The sequence below is a fragment of the Macaca fascicularis genome, chromosome 4 (assembly GCF_037993035.2).
Source record: "Macaca fascicularis isolate 582-1 chromosome 4, T2T-MFA8v1.1".
Classification (NCBI taxonomy): Eukaryota; Metazoa; Chordata; class Mammalia; order Primates; family Cercopithecidae; genus Macaca; species Macaca fascicularis.
The window spans coordinates 53665740-53689232 of NC_088378.1; the positions used below are offsets into that span (position 1 = coordinate 53665740).

At 36.0% G+C, this 23493-nt stretch overlaps 1 long non-coding RNA gene across 1 annotated transcript in view; it reads left to right on the forward strand.

Annotated features, from left to right (window-relative positions):
* The window catches only part of LOC123573018 (uncharacterized), a 58157-nt gene that overhangs the window by 10455 nt on the left and 24209 nt on the right, over positions 1-23493 (forward strand). Inside the window, exon 2 of the long non-coding RNA XR_010586273.2 lies at positions 8969-9028. This is a non-coding gene — a long non-coding RNA (uncharacterized lncRNA). The remainder of the gene's footprint in view (positions 1-8968; positions 9029-23493) is intronic.

A 23493-nucleotide genomic window follows, 5' to 3' on the forward strand; every position in this document is an offset into this window, starting at 1 on the left:
TCAGGTAGCCTTCTCTCAGGACATCTAGAAGATATCCTTTTAGATCAGTTGTCTACAAATATATATGTGACTTTGCTAAGCGAACAGCACTTTTTGATAGTACATTTTCAGATAATGTTTAATTTCTATGTATACATTTCTCATTATTTGAAGAAATTTGGTATGGATTAAGTATCTGGGAGAAACCACTTTTAATTTACCCCATAAATGGGCTCACTATTTAGTTCTCAGGTCTACTATACTCTCTATTCAACTGCATTTGTAGCAAAGTCAAATGTCTTCATATAAATGCCATGCTAGTAACAAGAAGAGGGCTCAAAAGAGGTTGTTGGGATTAGACAAGCACATTGTTACTAAGTTGTTACTTAGCTCTAGTCTAATAGCTGGTGCCACATGTGAATGGAGGAAATGGTGGCAACATATTTTCTGATTATTTTTAAAACTCCTGGAAATTCATATAACTATGTAAAACAACATGATGTGGTTTTCAAATTTTTAAAAAACCCTGCATGGGGAAAAAAATCTAACACAAAAAAGTCTACATTTTTATCACCCTTGTTTTAGTGACTCATCCAACAGGTGATAAAACAGAAGTTCATATTATTTCTGTGCCTCGCCTGGTTTCCAAACCATTTGAGTCTCATTTTCCTCTGGAGGTAGATTTCCTATGCTTAAATACTGACTCATAATTCCTGGTAATTATTTAACCTTTCTGTCCAGGAGAAAGACTCTCAGATGGCCCCCAATGACCCATGTCTCCTACTGTTCATGCGTAATCTTCTCTTGAATGAGGACAAGAGCTATAACTTGCTTTTTAACCAATTAAATATATCAAAGGTGTTAGGGTATCACTTTCATGTCTACGAAAGATTGTGACTTTTGTCATGCTGGCAGACTCTCCCTCTTGCTGGCTTTTATGAAACAAGTTGTCATGTTGGGGAGGCCCACATGGCATGGAACTGAGGATATTCACTGTCAATCATCAGTTAGGAATCCAGGCCCTCAATTCAATATCCCAAAGGAACTGAATCCTACCAACAACCACCTACATGAATATAGAAGCAGATCCTTTCTCTATCAAGCCTTCAGATGAGACCCTAACCCTGGCCAACACATTGAATTGCAGCTTTGTGAGAAACCTTAAAACAGAGGCCCCCACTAAGCCATGCCCTGATTTATAGAAAATATGAAGTTGTTTAAGCCATTACGTTTTTGATCATTTGTTGTATGGTGATAGACAACTAATACATCAGATCCTATTTTTCTCATCTCTAAAATAGGAAAGAATAGTATTCTCCCCTGCCCCAACATCTGCTGTTTTGAGAGTTGAATGAATTAATATCTTTAAAGTACTTAGAACAGTGCCTGGCACATGTGAGCACTCAATAATGTTAGGTGTCTTTTCCTCAGTCAGATCCTAGAGGTAGTCAAGTATCTTAGCAAAGAAGGGTAGTAGACAGAAGCAAAAGGGGCTGTCTTTGTGCAGCTTCAAGTTCAAGTGACGAATTGTGACATTATTTTAGGCAAAGGAAAGTTCTTTCCCACTTGTGTTCCACCATGGGGCAACTTTGCTGCAGAGCCTGATAGAACTACAGGGGCGCTACAGAAGCCAGGGGAACTGTGCCCTTATCAGAATAGCTGGTTGGCCTTGCCCTCGATGGACTGGGCAGTGACAAGGAGGCCCGAGCACAAGATCATAGGTGGATTTATTCTTGAGCATTTCTAACAAGATCTCTGGAAAAACTCAGAAACAACTGAGTCAGCCTGTGCAATGGGCCTCTGAGAGATATTGAGTCTACTCATTAAGATTTGTAGTGGAAGCCAGGTGCAGTGGCTCACACCTTAATCCACACTTTGGGAGGCCAAGGTGGGTGGACCACTTGAGGTTAAGAGTTCAAGACCAGCCTGGCCAACATGGTGAAACCTCATCTCTACTAAAAATACAAAATTAGCCGGGGTAAGTGGCACACACCTGTAATGCCAGCTACACAGAAGGCTAAAGCAGGAGAATCGCTTGAACCCAGGAGGCAGAGGTTGCAGTGAGCTGAGATTGTGCCACTGTACTCCAGCCTGGGTGACAAAGCAGGACTCCATCTCAAAAAAAAAAAAAAAAAAAAAATTGTAGCTGAAACCTGTTAAGCCTTGTACTTAAGCAAGGCTGATAATCCCAGTAGGTGAAGGGACAGGGTCTGTTGTCTATCTAGTTTATTCCTGTATTCCCAGAGCCTAGGGGAATATGATATACTCAATGTTAAATAAATGTTGGTTAAATAACGTTTGTGTTACACCAATAATTGTAAATTGTTGTTGCTTCATATTTTGAGATGGCAGCACACTTTTCATAGACCTTTCTCTGACCTTACATTTTACAGTAAAGGAAAGAAAATGCATTATTACATTGAGATAGAAGCTTACCTGCACACAGCTACTTTGGGACATTTCAGGGAACAGAAGCAAGGTGGTCTTCAAGGTCAATGGATTATTTTCCACTCCACTGAAATATCTAAGGTGACAAGCAAGCTAAGCTAATTTGTCTTTCTAAGACAGATTATTTCCTGAATAAATAAAGTATCTAGCATTACTTTCATTTATCCTTAGTTACACAAAGTGATTCAGGATGTATTTAAAGTATCAAAGATGGGACTGGAACAGGAGAAAGAAATGTGTATATGCAAGTCAATAATTATGGGTTGATATTAATATTGTTCAATGTAAATCAAGTTGTTGCAGTAAGAAAGACTCTATCACATAAGCCTTGAAAGTAAAAATTGTAGATTTGGGGGAGTTTTTCCACCAAAAGAAGAATTGGATGTCTTCCAGAGCATCAAGGAATGGTAAGACCTAAAAAGAAACTCACTTTCTAAATTGAAAATCACTTTCTAATTTGCTTCTCCACTATTCAAAGGGTTAAAGGTAAGCATGCTCTCCATTCCTATCAGCTTACAAAGCTGAAGCTAGTACCTGGCAAATGGCCCCCTGATTCATCTCTAAACTGACATCTTCTGTGGGAAAACAAAACTTTAGGAAAGGTGTCTTTTCTTTTCTTCTTCCTCCAAGTTGGGAAATCTGAGGTCTCTCCAGTGGTGGGTATTGAAAGACAAGTCATCTGGGTGGAGCACAATGTTATCAATTTGTTCCTTTGGTAATTTATGAGGTCTTGTGGAATCACCTATTAAAAGCAACCCTGAAATGAGCAGTATTTTGTTTAGAATAATGGACAGTTGGTAGCAGAAGAGGATCTGAGGCATGGGAGTAGGAGATTTCAGGGGCCTCAAGATGGTGAAAGAATTAAAAGGGAAGATGGAGGCCTCCAAAGCCTAGCCCTGTATGTGAACTTTCTATTTGTTGCTAAGTCTTGAGAAGCAAAGTCTTCTACCCAATAGCCTTTCTGTTTCTCTGTTTCTTTTTCCTCTGCTTCCGAATCTGTGTCTGTTTCTTTTTTTAAATGTGAATTACATAGTAATATGTGACATATCAAAACTACACAGGTTGCAACTCTGACATCATCATCCTCAATTTGCCTTGACACCCTGGAGCAAATTTTTAATCCATGTAGAAGTTTCATTGGGTATCTGGATGCAAAGGAAGAACCAAAGTATTTACCCTTAATATCCTTTTTATAGAAATCCTGGAGCCAGCTGATTGGCATTTAATGCCCCCTGAAGCATTATGACTTTTCATATTACTCATATTTCATAAATAGAAAGGGCAATAAAATCAATTTCTGAGCCAGAACCAGAGTCTAGGACCACTGACTCCCACATAATGTGATTTAATTAACAAGATATTGAGAACAAACACACTCAAACAAAAACTAGATTAACTTTACATTGACTTGCAGTTTGCTTATAAGATGCTTAGTTTCATTTCCAACCTGAAATGGAAAGATCTAAAGCAAGCCCACGTGAGTCATACATTAAAGCCTATGTCACCACAACCCAAATGCCTTTGTCATCTTCTCGGGGTGTTTAATTTGTCCCCAAGTCTTTCTCAGACACTCCAGAGCTGAATTAGCTTGCCACACCCTGATTCTGCTCACCCACTTCTCAGTTTGTCTTATGCAGAGAAATATTATAAACAACATATGCTTCTATTTATTTCCCTCCTTAGTGAGGTCACACAATAATATTCCTCAGAGAAACAGAACAGTCTAATGCCTCAGTGCTAAGATAACTTCGGTTGCTTCCCACATTTGGTTAAATGCTTTTAATGTTTATAAAAGAACATAAACATTTGTGAAGTAGTGGGGGAAAGACTTCAGAAAGAAACAGAAGGCAAATTTTACAGAGCTAGATGATGCGACGAAGTACATCAGAGTAAATGCACATGATCTAATTGTGTTGTGCAAACTCACGGTTTAGAAGACCCTGACTTGGCATAATAACAGCAACATGAAAGCTTCCTTGAGTCTACCTAAGAAGTCTGAAAATATATGGATCTTCAAATCTGGGATAGAGTGGGGACGGCAGGGAAGTGGATGATAAATAATCTGCTGAGAAGAGGGATCTATCACCAAGGCTGGAGTGCAGTGGCGTGATCTCGGCTCACTGCAACCTCCTCCACCTTTCAGGTTCAAGCAATTCTCTTGTCTCAGCCTACTGAGTAGCTGAGATTACAGGTGTGCCCCACCACACCTGGCTGATTTTTGTATTTTTAATAAAGACGGATTTCACCATGTTGGCCAGGCTGGTCTCAAACTCCTGACCTCAAGTGATCTGCCCACCTAGGTCTCCTGAAGTGCTGGATTACAGGCATGAGCCACTGTGCCCAGCCAAGAAAGTCCTTTTTATTGCTTATGGGGTCCTATGACATAAGGAAAGCTGTGAATATCCACAATAACTTCCAGCCTCAGCCAGGTTTTTTTTCAGTAAGAGCAGGTGCCGGGAACCAGAAGGGCTGAAACAAGATCACACAACAAGTTGGGAAAAATATTTCTACTTTTTACCTTCTGCTCTTGCCTTAGGACTTGAAGTGCTGGCTTCGATACAGTTCTTTTACTTTGCTACTTTCACTAGCAGAGGCAAGTTCTTCCCCCAAAAAGTTGTGAGTCCATTTTGATAAGTACAACTGAACTAAGTTAATTTTAGGTGAAGTGCAACCCCCCCCTATATTTGTGTAATGCATTTAAAATGATTTCAAACCATTTTTTTATAACCAGTTTTAAGTTCACTATCAATCTCGTGAATTACTCAAGTTATCTCTACTTTGCATTTGGAGAAATAGGGACAATGAGCATTTAAGCAAGACACCCAAAGTCTCACAACATAGAACTGGATGTACGGCTGTGGTCTCCTGATTCCATATTTGTTCTTTTTCAGGAATATCTGAGTTCACCAAAAAAACAAAACAAAACAAGAAAATAAGTTAGATCTTACAGATTATTAATCCTTTTATTTTATTTGATAAATGCAGACAGCAAATGCCTGTCTGAAGCCAGAGTGTTAATCATTAGCAGTGTCAGAATAGCTGTAGCAGACTTACTGTTTGGCACCCATACCTCTGTGATGTAGCACCTTGCATAAAAACAGCAAAATGTCATATGGTCCCGATGCTTCCATTTTGAGAATGTTTAGATGGCTATCCTTCTGGAATTGTGGAGTCCACAACTTGCAAATCCAAATAAAGTGACCATGTATGGCTTATTTCTATATTGTTGCTACACGTCACATATAGGCTGATTAAAGATCAAATTTCCTTGCTTGTAAATAAAATTGTGGCATCTCAAGGTAAAACAAAATTGTTTAAACTAATGAGATTGTGTGTGCATGAAGAGAAGAAGAGCAGGGATAGATAATTAAAGGAGACTTTGGTGGTGACAAGATTAGGAACTAGGTTCTTGAGCTTACCCTACAGACATCTGGGGTTTGTGAGCCAAGGACAAGAGTTTAGTGAGTTGGGAGAGACATCTGTGGTAACTATGGGGACAAGTAGAGCCTAGAAGGGGAAACAAAGCAAAATACTTTCTTCACATGTTTACAGTGGTGTTCAGATTGAGGTGGATTAGAAAGATAGTTTCTATCTTAGATTGAAAGGCACCTCAAGAAGCCATCTCTATTTTGATTTTTTAATGTATTTTTAATTTAGGGAACAATAGCCTTATTTGTCTCATTTTATACATAAATTCATTTAAGTGATCAACCATGCTATAATAGGGTTCTACTATAAATCATATGAGAAACAAACATTACTTACTATTTTTTAACACAGGAAAAAAGTCTTTAAGATCATATTTGGAAATATGACATTTAAGGTTTTAAAAATTTTTTAATAAAAATTCCAAGAAAAAAATTCCATTTACATGAGCTGCAAGAAAAGTAAGATACTTAGTGATATGGTATGGATCTGTGTCCCCACCCAAATCTCATGTTCAATAGATTGTAATTCCCAATATTGGATATGGGGCCTGGATGTTCCCCTGGGTACTGTGTTACAATAGTGAGTATATGCTCAAGAGATTTGGTTGTTTAAAAATGTGTGGCACCTCCTCCCTCTCTCTCGGCCCTGCTCCTGCTATGTAAGAGGCCTGCTCCCTCTTTGTCTTCCACCATTCTTGGAAGTTCTCTGAGGCCTCCACAGAAGCAGAAGCCGCTATGCTTCCTGTACAGTCTGCAGAGCCATGAGACAGTGAATTCTCTTTTCTTTATAAATTACCCAGTCTCAGGTATTTCTTTATAGCAATGCAAGAACAGACTAATACACTTAGGAATAAACTTAACTAAGAAAGTGAAAGATCTCTACACTGAAAAACTATGAAACATTGATGAAAGAAATTGAGAAGGACACAAATAAATGGGAAGATAACCTATGTTTGTGGATTGAAAGAATTAATATTCTGAAAATGGCCATAATACCCAAAGTGATCTACAGGTTTAATGCAATGCCTGTTAAATATCAATGATATTCTTCACAGAATTAGAAAAACAATCCTAAAATTTGTGTTAATCACAAAGACCCTAAATAGCTAAAACAATCCTGATCAAAAAGAAGGAAGGCTTAGACATCACATTACCTGACTTCAAAATATGCTACAAAGCTAATGTAACCAAAATAGCATAAAAACACACACAATGACCAATGGAACAGAATAGAGAGCTCAGGAATAAATTAATAAACTTACATCCAATAGCCAATTGATTTTCAACAAAGGTGCCAAGAATCCACACTGGAGAAAGGACAATCTCTTCAATAAATGGTGTGGAGGAAAATTGAGAAAAATGAGACTAGATTCCTACCTAAAAATATTAAAAAATTAAAAAACCACATCTCCTGCATGCAGAAAAATGAGACTAGATCCCTACCTCTCATCATATACAAAAATCAGTTAAAATGGATTAAAGACTTAAATTAAAGGCTTGAAACTATGAAACTACTAGAAGAAAACATAGGGGAAACATTTCGTGACATGGGGTTGGGCAAGGATTTTTAAAATAAAACCTCAAAAGCTCAAGTGACAAAAAGAGAAACAAATGAGATTATATAAAACTTAAAAGCTTTGAACAGTAAAGGGATCTATAAGCAGAGTGAAGGGACAACTTACATGATGGGAGAAAATATTTGCAAACTATCCATCTGGCAAGGGGTAATATTTAGAACATACAAGGAACTTGAAAAACTCAACAGCAAAGAAACAAATCACCTAACTTAAAAAATGAGAAAAACACATGAGCAGACATTTTTCAAAAAAAGACACACAGATGTCCAGCAGGCATATGAAAAGATATCCTAATCATCAGAGAAATGCAAATGAAAACCACAGTGAGATACCACCTCACTCCAGTTAGAATAGCTATTATCAGAAAGATGAAACAAATGTAGGCAGGTATGTGAAGAAAAAGAGACATTTACACACTGTTAGTGAGATTATAAATTAGTACAGCCATGATGGAAAACAAAGGTGTCAAGAATATATATTGGAGAAAGGACAGTATGAAGATTCCTCAAAAAATTAAAAGTAGAATTACCATATTTTCCAACAATCCTACTACTAGGTATATATCCATAGGAAATTAAATCAATATATCAAAGAGATGTCTCCAGTCTCATGTTTATTGCAGCACTTTTTACAATAGCCAAGCTATGGAATTAATCTAAGTGTTAAACAATGAATGAATACATAAAGAAAATGTAGGCCAGGCATGGTGGCTCATGCCTGTAATCCCAGCACTTTAGGAGGCCGAGGCAGGTGGATCACCTGAGGTCAGGAGTTCAAGACCAGCCTGACCAACATGAAGAAAGCCCATCTCTACTAAAACTACAAAATTAGCTGGACATAGTGGTTCATGCCTGTAATCCCAGCTACTCAGGAGGCTGAGGCAGGAGAATCACTGGAACCCAGGAGACAGAGGTTGTGGTGAGCCGAGATTGCACTATTGCACTCCAGCCTGGGCAACAGGAGTGAAACTCCGTCAAAAAAAAAAAAAGAAAGAAAGGAAAGAAAGAAAGAAAGAAAGAAAGAAAGAAAGAAAGAAAGAAAGAAAGAAAGAAAGAAAGAAAGAAAGAAAGAAAGAAAGAAAGAAAGAGGAAGGAAGGAAGGAAGGAAGGAAGGAAGGAAGGAAGGAAGGAAGGAAGGAAGGAAGGAAGGAAGGAAAGAAAGAAAGAAGAGAAAGAAAGAAAGAGAAAGAGAGAAAAGGAAAATGCAGTCTATATACACAATGGAATACCATTCTATGATTTAAAAAAAGAAATCTTGTCATTTGTGACCACATGGAAGAACCTGGAAGACATTATGTTAAGTTTAATAAGCCAGACACAGAAAGACAAATACCATATTGATATGATTTGGCTGTGCCCCTACCCAAATCTCATCTTGAATTGTAGTTCTCATAATTCCCGGGTGTCATGGGAGGGACCTGGTGAGAGGTAATTGAATCATAGGGGTGGTTACCCCCATGCTGCTGTTCTCATGACAGTGAGTGAGTTCTCATGAGATTTGGTGATTTTATTAGATGCGTTTCCCTCTTTTGCTCAGCCTTCTCCTTGCTGTTGCCATGTGAAGAAGGACGTGTTTGCTTCCCCTTCTGCCATGATTGTAAGTTTCCTGGAGCCTCCCTAGCCATGCTGAACTGTGAGTTAATTAAACCTCTTTCCTTTATAAATTACCCAGTCTCAGGTATGCCTTTATTAGGAGCATGAGAATGGACTAATACACACATGATCTTACTCATATGTGAAATTTTTTTAAAAGTCAGTATCATAGAAGTAGAGAGTAGAACAGTGTTTACCAGAGAATGGGGAAGGAAGAGGGGATGAGGAAGATGGAAAGAGCTTAGTCAATTAGATAGGAGAGAGTCAAATAGATAGAGAGTTGCAATTAAATAGGAGAAATACGTTCTGGTGTTCTCTTGCATAATAAGGTGACTATGGTTAACAGTAAGGTATTATATAATCACAAAATTGCTAGAAAAGAGGACTTTGAATGTTCTCACCTCAAGGAAATGATAAATGCATGAGGTGATGGATATACTAACTATCCTGATTTGATTATTATACAGCACAGATATTTATTAAAACAGGAAATTGCATCCATACATATGTACAATTACAACGTGTCAATTAAAAAATTTTAAAATTCTACATCTCTCACAGAAGTCAGTCCAAGTTGTTTACTGATAGTGTTTCTGAATTTGCCCAAATGGATATTCTTTAAATACTTGATTAATATTAATATCAACATTAGACTCAGAATGGGCTACTGAAGAGGGAAGAACTAAGGAATTTACTGTCATTCAGATGCACTGGTGGAGAAAAAAAGCAATGCAATTCAAGTCAGTCACTGAAATACAACCACTTGAAGAATGCACCATCACAGGGGACAGCAGGACCAATACTTCTGTCCTTTGAACTCAAGAGGCCACACTCCGCTTTGACCTTTCCCAACCTGTTTACCTCTGGCTGCACCACTGTGCTCTCTTCCCAGCTCTCTCTGGCATTGGTGCTGTTGGCTGCCTCCTGCTCTGGCCCGAGCCATGCTGGCCCTGGTCCACTGGTTTAGTTCTGACCCTGTGCCTCATGGCCCTGGCTCACTTGCTCGGCCTCTTATCCTCCTGGACTCTCTTGGGAATAAGAACAGAGGAATGCTAAAAGACTGAGGACAAGATACATTTGGAGGATTTTTTTTAAATTAATGAAAGTTACCATTACAAAAGCACCATGTAGCATATCATTATTAAATACTCTGTAATAAGATCTTACATATGTGTCTACTATCTTCACCTCTGAATACATTTATATTTTCAAGAGTTTGAAGCAAGATTACATAAAATAAAATTCATGCAACAGATAGTCATACTAAATAGAAGAGTAAAATCTAAAACCAAAGGGGAATAAACATTTTTAATAATAGGCAGCAAAAAATGACAGAAACTTACAGAGGTCTACTGTTTGTACCAAAGTTTGTACCAAACTTAAATATTTCAGGTTAGTTTAAGATTTTTGTGATCAATATGTGTAAATAATGGCTCAGGAGATAAGGGCTTGATACTTTAATTATCAAGATAGAAGTAGCTTGGTGGTAGAGCAAGTGTCTGGAAGTATGAACTGATGCCAGACATGATGAATTTTCAATTAAGATGTCAGCAGTTATGCTCAAACCCTCCTGGGAACTGAAAAAGCAACTTTTATATTGTGAGTTTCCATATTTGCCTTGGCTCCTCTAACATAAATTCTTTTTTTCTGTATTTTTTATTTTTTTATAGAATCGAGTTCTGTTTTTACAAAATCATTGCACATTAGAAAATGTTTCGTTAGGTAAAACTTCAAACACATTTAAAAGTAAAGAGAGTAGCATGCTAAGCCCTCCTGTACCATTACCCAGCTTCAATAATTATAACCTCATGGATAATCTTGCTTCATCAGCACTCCTTGCTCTGCCCATCTAGATTATATAGAAGCCAATTCCAGGCATCATATCATTTCCTTATGTATCTCTAGAAGGTATTAACTATTTATGTAAATATACCAATAATACTATCACAGCACCTTGAAAATAATAATTCATTATTATCATAAAACAGGTCAGTGTTCAAAAACTTCGAATTGCCTTGTAAAAATTTTTTAACATTGTAAAATCAGAAACAAAATTAAATCAATGTACAACCAATTGTAATTGGTTGATTTGTCTTCTGAAATTTTTTTTGAAATGGAGCTATAATTTATATATAGCACTATTCACCCTTTTAAGTATACGATTGTAAGTGTTGACAAACACAGTCTTGTAATCACCATCTCAACTGAGATATACAATATTTCTTTCATTCCAAAAACTTTTCTTGTGTCCCTTCCTTGTCAGTACTCCTCCCTATGCTCAGGTCCTGGGAGGCATTAAGCTTTTTTTTTTTTTTTTTTTTTTTTTTTTTTTTTTTCCTGTCTCTATAGGTTTGCCTTTTCCCAAATGTCATACAAATGGAATCACACCATATAGCCTTTTGAGTCTGGCTTCTTTCACTTAGTATATTGTGTTCATGATTCACTTATGTAGCTGTATGTATTAGTAATTTCTACCTTTTTATTGCTGAGTAGTATTCTGTTATGTGGATATAACACAGTTTGCCTCATCATCTACCTGTTGAAAGACTTTTGGGTGGTTTTCAGTTTTTTGCAATTATGGCTAAAAGCTCTCTAAACATTCATGTATAGGCTTTGTATGAATATAAGTTTTTAATTCATTTAGGGAAATACCTAAGAATATGATTGCTGGGTCCCATGGTAAGTACATTTTTAGCTTTATAGGAAACTGCTAATGTTCCGTCTTCATTCTCACCAGCAGTGTGAGAGTTTCATTTGCTCTGCATCCTCACCAGTATTATTAAACTCTAATGACTGTAACAGATATAAAGTAGTAACTTGTTGTGGTTGTAACTCGCATTTTTCTAATAAGTGATGATGTTGAGCATCTTTTTATGTGCTTGTTTGCCATTTATATCTGTACTTTAGTCAAGTGTCTGTTTGGTTTACTTGCCCCTCCCCCACTTTCTTTGTAAAGAGATAGGGTCCTGCACTATTGTCCAGGCTGGAGTGCAGTGGCATGATCATAGCTCACTGCAAACTTGAACTCCTGAGCTCAAGTGATTTTCCAACCTCAGCCCCCTGAGTAGCTAGATGTGCTCCACCATTCCTAGCTAATACTTTTAATATACGTAGAGATGGGGTCTCACTATGTTACCCAAGCTGGTCTCAAACTCCTGGCCTCAAAGGATTTTCCTGCTTTGGCCTTCCAAAGTGCTGGAATTACAGGCATTATCCGCTATGCCTAGCTTATTGCTCATTTTTTAAATGGAGCAGTTTTTCTTAATATTCTTTTGAAAATTCTTCATATGGCCTGGATAAAAGACCACTAGTAGGTGTGTTTTACAAATATTTACTTTGTGGCTTGTCTTTTCATTCCATTAACAATGGAATGAAAAATGGATTTTGATGAAATCCATTTTAATCTCTAGGTTCTCCCTTTCTCTTTTATAATTCCTAAAAATGTATTTGTTGATGTAACCAAGTTGTGGGTCACATATTGCAGTTAGTTGATGTGTCTCTTAAGTCTCCTTAACCCTTCTTCTTCCATCTTTCTCACTCTATCTCTTTTTTAATCCCTTGAAATTTATTCATTAAAAAGACCAGGTCATTTGTCTAATAGAATTTCTCTTAGTCTGAAGTTTACTGATTCCCACTACTCCCGTATTTCCTGCAAAGTGATAGTTAGATCCAGAGGCTTGATGAGCATCAAGTTCAATTTTGTAGTAAGAATACTGCATAGGTATACTTCAGCCAGGAAGCACATATGTCTGATGACTTTTGGGAACATTAGCAGCCATTAAGGATTATGGCTATTTATATATTTTTGTCAAGCAACAACAGCTGTAATCAAAGACTGTTTCTTCTTGAGACTTTTATTCATCTCTTACTATAATTTGACAAAAAAGTACTGTAACATCTTATAGTATAAGAAATACTCTTCATATAGTATTTTGTTTGGCCCTGCCAACAACTTATTTAATAGACTTTACTGTTATCTCAGTTTTGCCCATGAAGTTACCACAGTTCTGAGACAATAAATAACTTTTCTGAAATCACATGCAACCAGAAGAAAGGGAATTTTATAAATCTGGATCCCATGTTCTTTACATCAGAAAATATTGCCTCCTTATCAATTATATGTCATTGATTGAATCATTTGAAAATTTTCATTGAGCATCTGTTATCTCTTAAAACACTAAAAGTCAAAGTGGTCAGTAAAACTGACATTGTCCCTACCTGCATAGTGTTTACAGTGTAGTTGGAGAGATAGACTTTAAGTAAATAATAACATAAATGCATACTCAATTATCACCTGCTGTGATAAATGCTCTCATATGTTTGTTTTATAGGTATTCCAGAACAGCTATTTTATGAAATATTTTAAAATTGTTATTTAGCCTAATTCTTCATCTCCCTATCACCATTTCAGAAAGCTTACACTATTACTGAAATGAATGTTTCCTGCCCTTTGAAATGGAAGGAAAATACCTTCCCCAACACACATATGACCTCTATTCAACACTGAAAAAGTAATAGAATCTCATGAAATATGTATTTATTGGTTAACCAGTTATTTAACTAGTCTTGTATATACGTTAGTACTTCATTTCTACAAAACTTAATTATCTTTAAAATTTGCCTAATCGGGAAAGCAGCCAAAATCCCAGAAGCCAAAAAGGACTAAAATAGATAAACAAAGAACAATCAAAATATGTAAAAATACTCTGAAACAAAATGCACACTTTTTTTTCATAGAGGGATTCCATGTAACCATTTAAAACCTAAATTCTCATACAAATATGAGAATTTTTTGCATACAGTTTTGAGTGTGGCTTTTTAATATCTTAACCTACCACGGAGTAGAGGCCACAAATTGAAATATGACAATAGGATTGAAATAAGCACATACACTAAAACCAAGAAGAAAGAATTGCCTGAGAGTCTGGGGGAAGAGGAGAAGGTAGAAAAATTTAAACAGAAAAGCTTTAAAAAAAAATCACACATCTGTCTTGTGACTATACTTTTCTATCAGTCCCGAGGGCAGTGCTGTAACTGATGTTTATAATAACATTCTGTAGCACATCAGAAAAAGTTGACATGTCCAATGAATTCTGTTTAAAAAAAATAGAAGCATGTGTGTTTCTTAAAATTACTATTTAAAATGGTTAAAATAAAAAACACAGCCATTTTAAAGCTAAAAGAGTAACCCTTAGTTACCTACATTACTTGACTTTTTAGATTTAATTTTCAGAGGTCTGTGAACAGTCAAGTTTTCACTGGAAATTCATATTAGAATAATTTCTAAATGAAACTAATAATTCTTAGCGTTCTGGTTAATCAACTTGTATTGACACAGATCGTCGAGGACACTCTCAATTCAAAGTCAAAACTCACCTCTTTTTGTTTTTGTTTTTATTTTGAGATGGAGTCTCATGCTGTAGCCCAGGCTGGAGTGCAGTGGCATGACCTCAGCTCGCTGCAGACTCCACCTCCTGGGTTCAAGCAATTCTCCTGCTTCAGCCTCCGGAGTAGCTGGGACTACAGGCGTGTGCCACCACACCCGGCTAATTTTTGTATTTTTCAGCAGAGACGGAGTTTCGCGATGTTGGCCAGGCTGGTCTCGAACTCCCAGCCTCAAGTGATCTCCCCACCTTGGCCTCCCAAAGTGCTGGGATTACAGGTGTGAGTCACCGCACCTGGCCAAAATCATCTTTATTAACTCACCTTTATTTCTTCAGCATTGGCTTAAAATGTAGTTTATCCATTTACAAGACTAAAATCCTTTGACTTCCTATTTAAGAGTGATCTGCTCAGTGTAGTTCCTTCAACACAAATTTACTCAGTGACTACTATTTACCAGGCTATGACTATTCCTTTATGAGGAATAAGAAAGCAGGAGGTAAAACTGGTTTACTGTTGGATCACTGCTATATTCTCTTTCACATAAATGACAAAAAAAGATGTTAGAAGCAAATTCTGAATTTTTGCATCATTTCTGATCTATTCTAATCTATTGATTTAATAAGGATGCATGGGCCAAGCTTTATGATTTCAATATAAATAGTAGGCTTTCAATGTGGATTCAGAGACTTTATCACAAAGCTGCTTGCAAACATAGAGTGACAGGAGCTGATAGATTAATTTCCACTCCTAATTAGAATGAGTAAATTGTCACAATGATTGTATTGATTAAATGCATGTTTTCTGGCCATAGCAAACAGTAAAGGACACATTCTTACAGGAATGACAGGTGGTTAATACCTTAATCTACTAACTAGTGACAGTAAAATAATAATAACATATACTATTTAATAGTAATTATAATTATTACTTAATAATATTATATAATGAAATATAATGACTATTATGTATAATAATATTCCCTGATGATTACCAATTATACTGCAATCCAAACCGTCATTTTGGTGTCCAGTCGATGCTTTATAACCCCACTGTGATGAATAAATTATTTAACATTAGCACATGGTAAGTTCTCTGGGATAATTGTTTCATGGCTACCTTATCCAGCAGGCCCATCCGGATACAGGCTGCTCAAAAAAGAACTATTCTACAGGCACCATAGATTTCTCATAAGTACTTTTATAGGCATGCATGATACAACCACAGTGTAGGACGTTTAACAGAAAATTGGTTATATTATTACTTGTCTTTCCCCAAATGAATAACTATTTCAAAATTATCTTTTGGTTGCTATCTCTCAACTATTAAATTATTATTAAGAATCAATGTAGCATGATACCTTGTCCACTGATGTTGATGTGTACAAATTGTCCTTCTTGGAGGCTATGCCAGAACGTAGTTCAAGCCTTGTTGTTCTCATGTGTTTTACAGGGCTCTTGTTATGTTGAAACAGGCATTCAGATATGTCACCTTGTAATTTTTTGTCAATTAAAATTACTGCAAAATTATCTGGAACAGAAATTTGGGACATTATAACAATTTGTTTTCTAAGGATGATCTTGGTTCTGCCTAGTGAAATTGCCTCACTCACCTCTAAGAGGAAGGTGGATGGCTTCAGGAAAATGTCTTTATTTATTTATTTTTTTCACAAGTTATTTATTGCAACGCTAGCTCTTCCCTGCAGGAAACTATATAATTGTGTGCTTAATTGGCAACATAGAAGAATTGCTAGCTACTTCCTAGAGAATATACTCTTGAATTCCTTGTCATTCAAGTATCTGTTAAAAACTCAACCGCAGGAAACAATGTCCATGGATGCCTTTGGGAAAATTCACATTTTATCTATTATTTCATCTTTTTTTCTCACTTTGTCAAGTAGTAAGTACCCCACAAAAATTGTTGATTGAATACATGAATAAAATATTTCATTGAATTTAATCTCTTAAAAGCTGAAACATGTAACTCCAGAATATATTTTTTTGCCCCCTACTGAATTGTTGTTCCTGAATTCTATTTGGTGTGATGCTCTGGACTTGCACAGATAATTTCTCTTTGCAGCCTCCTATGGAAATCATGTTATTCCATATCTCACTCTCTATAAACTACCTCAACATTTCTTTTCTGGTGCTAATGTGAGGAAGATAAGCCAGACTTATCTTGAGAAATTGATTTGTTTTTATTTTATGGATATTATGAATTGGGTCATCAATCAAATTTCCCTTTTCCCATTCCCTCTCACAGAGCAAAATTTGTAGCTCAAAATGACAGTATGATTTCATCTTTCATTTAACTCATTTCTACTTCTAGTTTTTGCCCCCATGTTTGTTTTTCCTTATTTATTCTCATAGAATTTGTAGTTTATGATTTATTGGCACATTTTATTTGTAGCTTATTGCTATATTTTATATTGCCCTTTAAAGATCTTAAATCTCTTTTGAAATAAGATAAGGTACTGATAAATAAAAAGTTTAATCCATCAATTAAACAAAATATATTCTATCATATAGAAGAATCTGACAGTTGTTAGTCTGTACTTTTAAAAGCCACTGAGACAAGACAATCTTGAGAAGAATATTTATTATTTGTCTACTAACCACCCCTGCCTCCTTCTGAAAAAAAAGCAACTCATTCTTCTGGAAACTATTCCTCCTCCCACTGCAACTCTGCCTCCTAGAAAGTGTTGAGGGCTCTAAGGATGGGTAACCAAACCAAGCCATTCAAATCAGGGGCATTCCTTGAGTTGTTTTTGTTGTTTGTTGGGGAGTTGGTGTGGTGTGTGTTAGGCAATCTTGTCCTGTGATTGAATTGAGATGTAAAACTTAGAAACTGTCAGTAATCATGTTTCCTGCCACAAAGAGAAAGACTGACTCAGTGTGAGACAAAGTTACCACAGAGGGGAGGCGGGGAAGAGAGAGAGAGCAAAAGAGAGAGACAGAGAATGTAAGTGAGAGAGAGAAAGTAAATGAAAGAGAAACCTGGTATCCTTCAAGTTCCTGACACAGTCAGTTCCTGAGACCCAACTCAATGCTTTCTTTCACATGGTTTGGATATTCACTACTTCTTTAGATTTTGAGAGAGAACAAATTCATCTTTCTCAATATGGGTTCAAATTGGGTTTCTATCACTTTCAAGCAGGAGTCCTTAATGTTAGATGCTGCTTTCAAGCATTATTGTGAAAAATTTTGGCCCTAATCCTCATAAACCCCAGTCTACTTTTGTGCAAGGATATAATTTACTCGTCAACTTGGAAAGTCTGTATCTGACGCTAATTTTCATTTAAAAGAAAACCAGTTTTTCTTCTTAATGATATGGTATATAAAACATCTGAATTTTCTTTTGGAAAATAGTAATATTGCAAGCATTTTTCAGTTAACTTAAACTCAAGTTTTTTGCTCTCTTGGTTGTGTCAAAAGTTGGACTTGGACAGTGGTTTTCGGAGATACAGTAACATGATAACTAGCATTTTCCGCATTGTTTTACTCTATCTCCATACCAAATCAATAGAAATCTACATGCCTGGATGAGTAGAATGGAAAGAATGTGACTTTAGACCATGAAGACCCAGATTCATGTCTTAGCTTTACATGACCAAGATCCTCAATCTCTCACAGTTCCCCTAGGAAACTTCTAGAAGAACAGTAGTATGTACCTCCCAACATTGTTATGGAAAATATATGTAAAGCTCTAACACAGCGTCAACATATAATAGTGGGAGTTATTGTCACTTTATTGGCTCTCTATAGAAAGACCTTTGAAAACTTTAACAATTTGCCTTCTGCTTTTATTCAGAATTCATACCCTCCCCAACACCCACAAGCTGTATTTATGTATCTTCATCCTTTGTACTATTATTAATTACCTAGTCCTCTTTATAGAAATATCCTTACACTATACTCCCTCTTAGAATTTTGTCCCAGAGGAAGAATAAAGACATTTCTAAATTGCTCATTTTCTTTTTATGTTGATAGAAGCATGTGAACTCATCCTGTTCCCCCTCCTTATCTTTTTTCCTTTTTTCTTTTACTATTAGCAAAAATAGAGCTAAATTTAATGCTCAATTCCATCAAACTAGATTAAACTACCTACTTATTACCTCCTTAATTATTTTAAAACATTATTGTATTCTTTCATTGGTTATATTGTATGTGTGGACTTCAAGTAAGCTTACATACTCTTGGGAGTAGGCATCAGTGTATAAATAACAAATGCAATAAAGGCCTACACTATTTTAGCAACCCTCAGATGAAGAATGACTGAGCCAAGAGTAGGAGGGTGGTAGATCTTGTGTTTGATAGTTGTTGGACAAAGTGCTCCAGCTCCCTAAAGATGGGTTTCGGGCACCAGTTCTACATTGGCTGCCTCCTATTCTCCCTTCTGGTCAGGCTTTGTGAGAGGCACCCTGTCTTTCAGACTCCATAGTCCATGTAGCCCATTGCCTGCCAGCTATGAAGGAAAACCACAAGGTAAAAACTTCAACTTGAGTCAAATAGTTCACAGCTAAGGGCAACATCAGACTCAGGGAAGGCTATATCTACTGCTGGACATGCAGTAGACACTGGGATAATTTATATCTTTCATAATGACTTGGACTGTCATTAACCTATTCTCTCTGAAGAAGACTTGACCCCCCTTTGTGTCTTGGTTTTTATGACACCTACACTTGTTTACCAGCCATCTTTGTCCATTTGCATTCTTGTAGCAAAATACCACAGACTGGATAATTGGAAAGAACAGATACTTATTTTTTTTATAGTTATAGAGGTTAAGAAGTCCAAGATCATGGCTCTGGCAGGATTGCTGTCTAGCAAGGACTGCTGTTTGCCTCCAAGATGGCACCTCGCTGTCATGTACTCCAAAATGGAGGAGTGCTGTGTTCTTATATCATGAAAGGGACTAAAGGAGGGAAAGGGGCAAATTTCCTCTGTCAAGCCATTTTAAAACAGAACCAAACTCCATGAAGGAGGACAGAGCCCTCATGAGTCAGGGACCTCCTAAAGGTCTCACTTCTTAATACTGCTGCATTGAAGATCAAGTTACAACATGAATTTTGGATGGGGAAAAACAATTAACTCACACCACCACCTGCATCTCCAACTAGAACAAGACCTCCTTGAGGTTAGAAGCTGTGTCTTACTCTTCTCAGAATCTCCAGTGTACCCAACAAAGCTAGTACATAGTTTACACAGTATGTTGAAGAAATAAACATATCCTCAGCATAGCAAGTTGAAATGCATAATCATTTGCCACCAATAATAAAGTGTAAATAGAAATTATTCATTACAATGGTATTTTGTTCTCATTTCCAGAAATCAGATTCATGTCTTTTGCAAAGAATGTGTAGTCTCAGGATTATTATCCTGCAGATTATAGTAGTCTCAGGACGTGTAGTCTCAGGATTATTATCCTGCAGATTATAAATCCTCCACTTAAAGGGAGATAATACCTAGATAATCAAGTTATCTTTGTACATGTTTTGATATATCTGGAAATATCTCTAATAGGAAAATGAAGCTTTTCTGGAACAGTAGGTTTTATGTTGCTACTTAAAATATTCTGTGCCGTTTTTCAACTATATGCCAGCCCAGGAATCTTTGAGTTTTAAATATTTGGTCCCTAGAGAACCACTTGGGTCAGATGCTGTCTGGTCACCATCCCATTCTAAGACTGCCCTTTGGGTTACATATACTAGTGCTACCAAGTACTATCCTCATATAGAATTAGAAAGTACGTTCTAGAGGTGAAACATATATACATATCTTTTTAAAGTAAGGTTGAAGAAAACTATTTTATATTTCCAAATTCCAGAGGCTGTTTCTTGACAATTTCTGAGATAAATACATCACACATTCTTTTAAGTCAGAAGCAGCAAGTTTGAATTAGTCAATGGAATCTTCACCTACATTATTTATCTACATCTTATCATTATATATGTCAGGTACAAGGAAAGAATTGGTATGATTGTTTTACTAGAAAAGTGGTATCTTCCAAAACAGATGAGGAAACCTGAGTGAAAGCTCAATGGAATTAATTTCTTTATTGGTGTTCTCCTATTTTAGGGAAGGCTCTTAATATGTTAATAATTTCAAATAACTCTCCATAGGTGTTTCATTTTTTTAAATTATAAAATACATTCTCTCAGCTCCAAATACTTCCTGGCCTCTGACTATTGATAATTGGGGTTCGAAGGTTCAAACAAGATCAGAATAGCTTACAATGGAGAAAGTGACTATCACAGTTAATTTTATGTGTCAGCTTAGCTGGGCCACACCACCTAGATATTTGGTCAAACATTATTTTAGATGTTTCTGTGAAGGTTTTTTTTAGATGAGATCAACATTTAAATCAGCAGATTTTGAGTAAAGCAGATTACTCTCCATAACGTGGGTGGGCCTCATCCAATCAGTTGAAGGCCTTAAGAGAAAAAGATGAACTTCCTGGAAGAGGGATTTCTGCCAGCAGACTGTCTTCAGACTTGAACTGCAATACCAGTTCTTCATTGGCTCTTCAGCCTACCAGTCCACCCTGCAGATTTTGAACTTATCAAGACTCCACAATCATGTAAGCCAATTTATCACAATAACTCTGTCTCTCTGTATCTCTCTCATTTCATATATTATATATAATTTATATATAATTATATAATATATAATGTTATATAGTATATATAATAGAATTAATATATAAAATTAATTATATATAATTTATACATTGTATATGTAAATAAATAATTATATTAAAAGAATTTTATATATAATATATTTTTAAAATTTTGCATGTATTTTTTAAAATTTTAAAATATTACATTAAATCTCTCATTATATTCATAATATATACCTTAATTATATAATTATATAACATATTTATATAAATTATATATTAATTTTATATATTAATTATACATAAATCACATATTAATTTTATATATTTATATCTAAATCACATATTAATTTATATAAAATTATACATTAAATTATATATATAAATTGTAAATATTTATGGATAGTATATTAAATATAACAATATTGTTATAATTATTTAAAATATAATTAGACAAATATACAGTATATACATATATAATTTTATATTATTTATATACAGAATTATATGATATATATAAAATGAAAGACAGATTTATTATAATATTAATTTATATATTATTTATTTATATATTAAAATATATAACATATTTTATAAATATATGTAAAATTTCCATATATGTACTTTAAAATATATATCATATATTATATGTTTTATATATGAGACATGTTCATATTTTTTTATATATGGCATGTATCATATAAATATATAATATAAAAATATGTAGTGTACATACACACACATACATATACTATAAATATATAATGTACATGTGCACACACATACACACACACATATGTATATATTCTGTTGATTCTTGTTTCTTTGGAGAACCTTGAGTAATACAGTGACCTTTTATCCTATTTAGTCAGTGGAATCTGAACGGCTTCAAAAGGTGATGTCAGGTAGACTCTTCATTTTATTGGTCTGCTTTAGTAATCTGTTACAATATATTACAATCTTCCAATTATAATTCTATTATGTAACTACAACATATTAAACATTAAGAGAAGCTTGTTAAAGCTAGTGTAGGTTTATTACTAAAACAAAATACCACAGACTGAGAAATTTATAATCAACAGACGTTTATTTCTCACAGTCTGGAGGCTGAAAAGTCCAAGATCAAGGTGCTGACAGATTTGGTGCCTCGTGATAGCTGCTCCCTGCTTTAAGTAGGCACTACTTGCTAAATCCTCACTCGGAGGAAGGAGTGAAAAGGGAACGGAGAATGCTGTCTTCCCAGGACAGAAGAGATGGAAAGGCAAAAAGGTGCTAGAACACTCCCAACTTCTTTTATAAGAGCATTATTTCGTTTAAGAGGGCAGAGCCCATGTGGCCTAATCAACACTCAAATGCCCATTTTCTTAATACCATCACTTTGGGCTTTAAGTTCCAACATGAGAATTTTGGAGGGACACCTACGTTTGAACAACACCAGCTAGGAATAATTTTTAATTTATATGTTTCAAAAATTTGGCCTCTTTGTTATGGAGCAGGCAATTGCCTGTATACTAGCCAATATACTTTTTTTTGTAGTTTAACAAGTGTGCATTAACTGCATGCTTTCCTGCTCACTGCAATTCAAGCTATGACTTTGGGTTGAAAAGCTCTTGTGGTTTGGGTTGTGACTACACCTCACTGTAATACCGACACAGAAGTGATCCCCTGATCTAACCGTTGTTCTACCAGGAACTTGTTTCCTGGGATTTTTGCTGACAAACTTGTATTTCAGTTGCCTGTTTACTCCTGGAAGTGCAGGTATGGACAACTGGAAGTGCTGGAAATGCTGGTCCTGGACAATTGGTTTGATGTCAGGCAGCTTCAGTTCTAGGCGTGACTGAGACAACACAGGTGTTTTTAACTTCCCCACCCCTCGCTGCAGGATGTAGTGAAACCAGCAGGAGCAGAACCAGGCAAAGATAACTTTTTATTTTTTCTCCCCTCTTTCTTACCCATCACCATCATGTTTTAAATGAACTATCTGTTCCAAAGCACATGAGTTCCTTCCCAGAGGCTGATAATCTCCCAGTTCCTCTGGTTGGTGCAGGCCTTTCCCATGGGTCCCAGCCCGGTATGTCTTCCTCATGTACCATGTGCCCATTGTCCACTGAAGTGGGTCTAGGGGAATGCACAGGCAGGGTAAGTGGAAGGTCTAGACAATGGAACAAACCAATGGAGCTGCATTGCTGCTCTGTGCATTTGCAGCTCTGTGAATAGGTTATTATGGGTTCTTTTTATATCTAAGCAGCCAACTGCCTGTTGTCAGAATCAAAGACAAATATTATTATCAAAACCCATATATGCAAAACACCCTCTATAGGAAGCAGTGGTGTGCACCAATCATATTTCTGATCCAGAAACCAGTCTTTAATTAGAGAAGCTCAGGTAGAGGGAAATAACACTTCAATATGATCAGGTCTATCCAGTGAAGAAGGGGTGGGTGAGAAAGCCCACCCTGAAAGCATCAAA